This window comes from Belonocnema kinseyi, chromosome 10 (genome assembly GCF_010883055.1).
Source record: "Belonocnema kinseyi isolate 2016_QV_RU_SX_M_011 chromosome 10, B_treatae_v1, whole genome shotgun sequence".
In the NCBI taxonomy this organism is placed as follows: domain Eukaryota; kingdom Metazoa; phylum Arthropoda; class Insecta; order Hymenoptera; family Cynipidae; genus Belonocnema; species Belonocnema kinseyi.
The window spans coordinates 41,678,070-41,687,103 of record NC_046666.1 but is presented as its reverse complement, the minus strand read 5'-3'; the positions used below and the strand labels follow the sequence as shown (position 1 = coordinate 41,687,103).

Here is a 9,034-nt window from a genome sequence, read left to right as displayed (position 1 = left end):
TCTGAAACTTCGCAGATGTATTCAAAAATAGTTAAAGAAGTTATAATAAAAATTTCAGCTTTTTAGCATGGATTTCGTTTCACGCTAAAACCACCTTAAAGTGATGTGTCTGAAGTTTGCAACGTTTATAAACGAAATTATACAATTTTCGAAATTGCTTTTGGTGATTATTTGCACCTGGTGATAGGTAAAACAAAAATTAGTTTAATCTCAGTAATTCTTAATAGCTGACTAAGTTTTACACATCTAGGGATTTTGAAAATTATATAGAAAATTAAAAAACAAAACTTTATTTTCGTTTATAAACGTTGAAAACTTCAGCTACGTATAAAGTTAATATTTTTTTACAAGAAGTTTGGAAAATAGATCACTTAAAATTGTATTAATTCTAATTGAAGCGTTCAAAATGGAATAATTAAGAATTAAAAATCAATAAATTTGGATTATTGTCAATTCGAAGCGATTAAAATGCGGAAATTGAAATTGAAAATAAACTTTAAAAACTTTAACATTAAAATTGATAATTCGCCGGTTAAAATGGGCAAATTTCATTTCCAAATCTTTAGAGAAATTATAAAAAAACTTGACCAATTTAGACAATGAGATTTTCGAGAAATAAAAATTTAAATTCACCAAAGATAACATTTTTTAATTAAGAGTAAACCCAGAAAGTATAAAAATATCAAACAAAGAGATCATGGAATGTATTTGTGATGGATATAAATTTGAAATATTCCTATAAAGATCGCGTGAGAGGACATGCGAATGTAATAAAACTGCAAATTTTTTAAATATACAAAGAATAAATAAAAATATTTTTAAAGAATGGGAAAAATGTCTTCAACGTTTCAAAACATCCTCTCATTTTATAGTATCAATTATTATGGATCGTTACCGGACATTTTATAAAAAATATTATGCAAAAATAGTAACCAGTTTAAATTTCGTTTAAAATATGATGCATTCTTAAAATAGGATCTTCAAACTAAGTCGATAAAAATAATTAATTTTCAAACTGTGAATCACAGTTTGTCGAATTCAGTAATTTCACTTTACAAAGAAAATTTAATAACTTGAAGAAAATCAACGATAAACATTCCCATTCAAGGGGAACAATAATTTCATGAGAGACAAAAAACACGTAAAAAAGAGCGGAAACATGATACTTTTAATGTGGACAAAGTGAATAAATGGATTTGAAGATGATTATTATCAATTATAATTCAATTAATTAAAAATATTTAAAAATCGGAAGAATGTAATTCAGAAGCATCTGATTTAAAAAACTTGCCTTATTTAACTCTAAGAAATTTTAGCTCAATTTGGACAATAACACCTTTATTTTATATTAAAAAAATGTCAATCGCTTATAGTAAAAAGTATTTTACAGAAAAAACTACGACTACTATAAATACCAATTAATAATACTGAAAATAGAAGCAAACATTTTAAATGAGCCTTTTTACTGTACGTGAAGAAAAGTGCAATTACGCATCATACTTCGTAATGACTGGGACGCTAAATTAAGAAAGAAATTAATGCCAGGACTGACATGTCAGGAGGAAAAAGAGTAGTTCGATGAACTCAAGACACTCGCGAGAAAATGTAAACTTTAATTCAAAAGATTTAAAAATTACAGGCACGACAAGAATCCTCTTATCCGACGCTAGCATAGACTCAGAAAATTCCAGAAGAAATTATAAACTTGCTAAAACGATGTTGAGGGCTGAAAATTTAATTTTTAATGTTTAGTTAAAATACCTCAAGGATAATACAAAAATTAAAATTTAATATATTATAGAAAGTTCCAGAAAATAAGTTGATCAAATTGCTTTAAAAATAATCCTCTGCCACTTGGAACAGAATTAATAGCATATTTTAAAAAGGTAGTTGAAGTTTTTAACGTTTATAAACGAAAATAAATTTTTGTTTTTTATTTTCTATATAATTTTCAAAATCCCTAGATTTGTAAACCTTAGTCAGCTATTAAGAATTACTGGGCTTAAACTAATTTCTGTTTTACCTGTCACCGGGTGCAAATAATCACCAAAAGAAATTTCGAAAATTGTATAATTTCGTTTATAAACGTTGCAAACTTCAGCCACTTTATTTTTAATTACAGTTGGAACAATATGCATGGACATAATAGAAATTAGGAATAATATTTCGTTCATTTGAGCGTACGGAATTTCAGGTCCATTATTTTCCTTAATTGTAAATTAATAATTATAATTATTACTTTTAAGTTATAATTAATTATAAATATAACATTTCCTGGTTTTCAAAACTGAACTGCAAATTGAATCATTCAAAGTGATAATTCAGATCGTTTAAACGTAAACATAATCAATTCCTATACATCTTACATTGTAAATCAGCAGATAAATTCTTAGGTAATAATAATGATTAAAAAGAAAATAAAACTTGAAGATTAGAATGAGCACTTTTCCTGGTTTGCAAATCATCAGTAAAAAATTTCGTTTATTTGAACTTTCAGAACTTCAAGCACAGAGAGTACTATGTAATTTATTATTTGTAATCGCATGATATTGAGCGATCATTCAAATAGTTTAAACGTTAATCTGTTCTTAGGAATCTTAAATAAATAAATCAGCAGCAACGTAATAAAAGAATACAACTTTTTTTAAACACCACTACAAAAATTCAGTTTTTTTTTTTAATTACAGGATGTTTCCAGGTTCTGCAGCAATCCTGAAATTGCACAATATCTAAATGGAAGAATAATGCATAGTTTAATATTCGTGAACACGTAATATCAGATGATACCGAGCTCCATTTAAAGTGATTGCATATACAGTTAAACCCCAGAAATAATATTTATCTGGAGTTGGATAAAAACGCTGAAAACAATTGAAAACTACATTTATCCTAAGTTACATAAAACTTATCACGAGGCAGATAAAAATGATCCGTCATTGGATGATTGTTGTTGTCAATTGCTTGCCACATTTTTATCCAACTTCAGACAAATAATATCTCTGGGATTTACTGTGCGTACGTTTTTCTACGTAGAACTAGGGGCTTCCCAAACAACAATCTACATTCACTATCATTCCTCGGGGATTTCCCGGTTCAATGGAAGATCTCACGTAATTTTTTGATTGTGAATTCTCTTTTTTTCAAGCTCTTTCAGCTAAAATGAACACATTCTCATGACGTACCTCATGCTTCGCACTCGATTTTGTCAAAAATGCGAACTTTTCTTGATATCAAATGTTTTTATATTTATTTTTTTACCACGGTCCGGAACTGCTTATTCAGAGATTGCAAAATAAGGTACACACTTTATTTCACATGATTACTTTAATATTTGTTCTTTATTTTACATTAACTTTTATGTCAGCAAACCTGAAAAATGTATCATTTCAATAAAATATTATTGCAATTTATAATAAACATTTGTTTTGAAACATACATATTTTCATTAACTTTTTTTATAATTAAAAAAGTGTACATCCTGTAAAACACAATTTTGTACATAAACATTTTATTGCAACTTCTGTCGTTTTTGCATAAATTTAACTAGTTCATTCCCAATTTCACTTTTTATGATTTAAACACCAAAAATACGCATCCTAGCGTATATGTACTTGAAGTTCCGAACATTCAAATAAACGAAATATTTTTACCCATTTCTACTTTATCCATAAATATTGTTGCAACTGCAATTAGAAATATGCATCATTATAACTTTGTTCTAAGAATAAATTATTTTCCACATAAATGTATTCTAAAAAAAACGAATAACAAATTTGTTTATCTTTTTTAGGTGAATAAATTTTGTCAATTTATTTCTTTCGTTGCTTGTGTCGCATGTCCAAAAATGTAATTTTTAGAATTTTAATGTTGTTCTAACTTTTGAATTTTCATTCAAAAAAGCTGGATAACGAACTTGACCTTCAGTCTCCAACTTTAAAAGAGTGTACGAAAAATATAAACGTACACATTCAACCAAAAATAACACAAAACAAAATACATGAATTTTGAACTAAACAACAAATTTAAAGAAAACACTTAAATTTTTATTAAATAGGATGGATTTTTCATCAAAACAGTGAATAGTTAAACTTTCAATTAAAAAAGAAGGATTTTCAGCAAAATAGGTCATGATAAATCCTCAAAAAATAATTATAGCGTTTTAACGAAATGACTAAGTGGTTGAGTGTTAAAAAAAAAAAATAAATAAATAAAATAAAAAAAATGAACTTGCAACGACAAATTTAATAGATGAAATTTCAACTAAACAAGGATTTTAATTGTAAACTACAAATAGTTAAAAAATTCCTTTTCAACCAAACATTTGAATTGTCAACATAATCAGAAAACTACCTTATGTCATTTCTCAATTAGTAAGATAGACAGAAACAAATTTAGGTTCAATTATGTTATATTATAAAATAATAAAGAATCGAAAAAAAGTTTAAATTATTGATAAAAATTGATAAAATCCCGATAAGAATATAGAAAGATCAATCTAACGGATTTCTTTTTCAGGTTTTTGTGCACAGCGAGAAGGTGAAAGTCGTTGATCGCAAAGTTTGTTGGACCGGTCGAGTCAGCTGAGAACAAGGTTGTGTGGGTGTGCATGTGAAACGTTTATTCAGTAAAGTCTCACTCAACCGTACCAGCGATTCTTTCCGAAAACGCGAAATTTGTAATTCAAGCCACGCAACTTCGTAAAAAGAATATCTTTTACTGCCTAAGTCCTAAAAAGTTAAAACCTCTGCCTGAAAAATCTTTTTTAGCTTTATACCTTTTCTGACAAAACGAGTTTTAGCTCTTGAAATGCATCAACAGACTTTAGAATTTTCTCCGAAAAAGATGCTAGATCTTGATATTTTCTAGATTAGAGGTTTGAATTGGTAAAAGTCATTTTAATCGCTTCCAATTTAAATAAGAGAAATGTGAGGAGAAAAATAAATTTCGAATAAAGTATCGGAATATAAGATAGAAAATTTAAATTTCAAATACACAGAAATCCGAATCAATCATTTGTGGAATGAAGCGTTTATTTTGTGCCCAAACCCAAATATTCTAACGAATTAATATAAACAGAATCATTTCTTCAGTATGGAAAATAAAAGACTATTTTCCTATAATGCGAGTTCATTTCTCCCGAGACGTTGCCAATTTTACCGAAAAAGTTAAAAATAATAAGAGAAACCATCTTGACCGTTAGAAAGTGAATATCAGAAATAGGTTATCTTCAAAATATTGAAATTATCAACTAAACATCTCGTCAAACAGGATAATTAAAAAGAATAACTTGTGACTTTAGCACTTTGAAGTAAAAAAAAAAAACCAAGCCTAACCTTAAAGTTGAAATGAAAAGAAAGACAACTAAAATTACAGATAAAATACTTAACCTCAAAACGAAATTTTACAAACATCACAACAATAAAGTAATTCTGACTTGATTGATGTCCCTGTTCATTAAGAACCTAACTGTCAGTGAAAACTGTAACCGACTCTACGTTTTGGAGTAAAGTTTGGATAGTAACACAGAATGAAACGTTGAATATTATTGATAAAATTGAAGGTGTTACATACCGTTAGAGAAAAAACGCGATGAGTCAGTCGGTCGCGGCCGGTTGAATTTCCCTCGTACACAATTAAATAATAAAACGCACACAGATTTCCTCGTGGTCACACGGCAAACGAACAAACTATGTTTTAGCAGTTTTCCACAACATGGTTTTTATCTGCACGTACAAGATTTTTTATTTTGATTGATAATTATTTAATTGAATCACACATGTGTGAACAGCGTTAAACGTTGGTGCCCGCACACCGAATCATCCGAAACGAATTTTCAAAAACCGAATTTCGTACAGACACTATGCAGCCGACGCACTACAGCCGAAGTGTAGCACGGCACTGACTCGCCGCTCACCAGGCGATAAACAAACTCAGCGTTTCTCCCACCTTTCCCCACCCTCCGCGCCAGGAGTGAAACACGCAGGCGTCAAGATCCCCCTAGTAATTCAATTTTGGCGAAACTGGAAATTCGTGTATTTCTAATTCTTCGTGGAATTCGTTTATTATTTTTTAGCGCATTTTTTTATTATTTTACAAAAATCAAAAGTTCTGGTTTTAACCACTAGAAAAAAAATTAAAAATACAAAATTCCATTCTGCTGTCAAACCATGCAAAATACGAAAAGAGAGGAAAAGACAAAAATTGTGTCACCAAAAAAGATCTATAGATTTTTTATGTAATTACTTTTTGATAGAAGGCGTAGTTTTTGTTTTATTCGTGAAAAAAAACATTAAATATATATTTTTTTTTTAAACTTTGGATAGCCGACACAATCTACAAAAAGAAATGAATAGATAAATTTATTTAACCAAAGAAAGAGCTACAATTTTCTTATGAGTCATTTTTTATAGGACACGTAGATTTTATTTCAATCGTAAAAAGTGACATTAAAAAAATGTAATACAATTTTTTGAAAATTGACGCCAGGTACGAAGGAAAATTAATAGACTAAAGTTGTTCAACCCCAAAATATATACAAATTTCTTATAAATTTTATTATGAAAATACATTAAAAATAGAATTTAAAAAAAAACGGCACAAGATATGATCAAATTTTCATTAACAAAATTTTTCGTCTAAATTATATCTACAAATTTGCTTAGAATCAATTAACGCTAGGAAGCGCATTTTTGATTTAAATCGTAAAAAATAACATTGTAAATAAATCAATTATATTTATGAAGAAATACACGAGATGCAATAAGATGTTTAATAACCAAATTTTTCGCCTAAAATTAGATCTAAAAAATTTGTTTTCGACATTTATTGAAATGATACATTTGTCAAAGTAGCAGCGAGAAAAGATTAATGCCAAATAGGAAACAAATATTAAAGTAATCATCAAAAATAAACTTTTCTATTTTTTTTATTTAATATAAAAGAGGTGAACATAACGTAGAAAAATTTGCGTTCTGGCCAAATTTTAATCGAGTGCGAATCACGAGATAAGGGAAGAGAATGCGTTCGTTAAAGCCAAAGGAGCTTTAACAAAAGAGAATTCACAATCAATTAAGAACATTCACTTTGAATAATGTTAAAAATTTGTATTTTTTCTTAAAGTTTACACTTTTTGTCCATTTTAATTTAGGGTGAGATAAAAATTAATAAAATTTAACAAACACAATTGCTTAATTATATTATTAGCATTTTTCTGAAGTTTGTATGTTTACTTTGGCTTTTCAGTTACGAACAAATAATGAATAAACATGAGAATAGTTTTTTTAAAACATTTTTTCGCGTATATATTTTTATAAAGTAAAACCAGATATTTGACATACTCCTCGAAATATTCTTCAAACTTTCCTTATGCATCATGTTTAACATAACTTTTCCTTAAAGCAGTTACTGAGAGCCTTTTTGTCTTAATTAATATCTTTTAAATATTAAAAATGAAAGTACTTTCTGGCATTATTCAAACAGAATATTATTAGAAATAATAAATTGTTTTAACAATTATTATTGTTCACTTAAATTAAATATTATCCCATTATAATTAAAAAGTTTACAAAAAGTGAAAAATTGCAGAAAAAAGTGAATTTTCTGGTATTTTTCAAAGATGCTATTGTTTAAAATAATTAATTTTTAAACGATTTTGTATTTGCTAACCTTAATTAATTATTACCTGACTAACTGAATACTGGACAAATAGTGAAAACTTTAAGAAAAAACGCAAACTAATAATATAATAATATTAGCAATATTAGTAAACATGTTGAGACATTTATTTCCAGGGATCACAACACCAAAAAATAGTTCAAAAAGGGGAAAGAGGATAATTTTTTTCACGAAAAAGATTGAACTTAGGGGAAAGAATAAAAGAAATTGTATAGTTTCACACATTTTTGAAACCAAATCTTTTGAAATGCTTTTGTAATCATTTAAAATAACTTAAAATCTTTTTTAAAAAAACCTCTGAGTTCTTTCTGTTTCTTTCATATTATTTAAAATTGTCGAAACCGTAAAAATAAATTGAAATAACATTTAATTGACTTCTTAAAGATCTCTAGAAATTCGTTAAAATACCCTCAAAATCACAAAGCGCCGTGTTCGCGTGCCTGGCTTTTTATTTTCTACATTATAAAATCATAAACCATTTAAGAAATTTGAATCCAGAATACTACATTTTTAAATATTAGGAGTTTAACGATTTTTGCAACGAGTTAAATAATTTTAAAAAATGTATTATTTTTAGTTAATAACATAATGTTTAAAGGAACTCTTACTATTGTCATTTTAATATTTTCATGGTAGCCAATATTTTTACGAAAAGAGTTAAATATGAACATTTTCAAATTAAACCCTAAAGGGTAAAATAATTCTTGATAAATAATTGTTTTAACTTTTCAATTTCGAAATAAACAGTACAATTTTTTGGTACTTTCTCAAAAACTACCCATAGCTTACTTTAAAAAAATAAACAATAAAAATCACAATTTTTATCTCAAAGCTTAACTAGGAAAAATGATCATCTTCCTTTTGTGATAAGAAAATGAAAAAAAAACTACTTTCATTTAAAAAAGTCAAATATGTTTTGATTTTCATGATTAAAGATGGAATATTTATTTGTTTTAAAAAATGCATGTGATCAATGGAAAGGTCATGAAAAAGCTATCGAAACTATAGAGGACGATTCTTTTTAAATTTACATTAGAAGAGTTAAAAATCGCTCGAATAGAAGATTTCAACGAAAATCTAAAATATTTCACCCTCACCCTCTCGGTAAATAATTTAACATATCAACTATAAATTGTAATTTTTTTCCATCGGCATTTGTTGATTCCTTTTTGCAAGACTTCAGTCACTCCAATAAATTTCACGTTATTATTACACCATTAAGCCATTTCCCTTTCGGGGTAGGCGTGACTCACTCGGCAGGGGAAAGGAGTAGTGTGTGGAAGGGATCGAGATTTTTCAGATTGATCCAGAATTCTCGTGCTATTTAAGTAAATAACACGTTCGTTCCGCAACACTGCTC

The 9,034-nt window shown here is 27.8% G+C and overlaps 1 protein-coding gene across 4 annotated transcripts in view; it reads right to left on the bottom strand.

Annotated features, from left to right (window-relative positions):
• Positions 1-9,034, bottom strand: part of LOC117182318 (furin-like protease 2) — a 731,195-nt gene that overhangs the window by 715,226 nt on the left and 6,935 nt on the right. For 3 of the 4 annotated variants that reach the window (XM_033375468.1, XM_033375471.1, XM_033375472.1), the window contains exon 1: positions 5,572-5,882. The exons of the other annotated variant lie outside the window; for it this stretch is intronic. The gene's annotated coding sequence lies outside the window, so the exon portion shown is untranslated. Of the gene's footprint in view, positions 1-5,571; positions 5,883-9,034 lie in introns of those variants that run through there. 4 annotated transcript variants of the gene reach the window in all.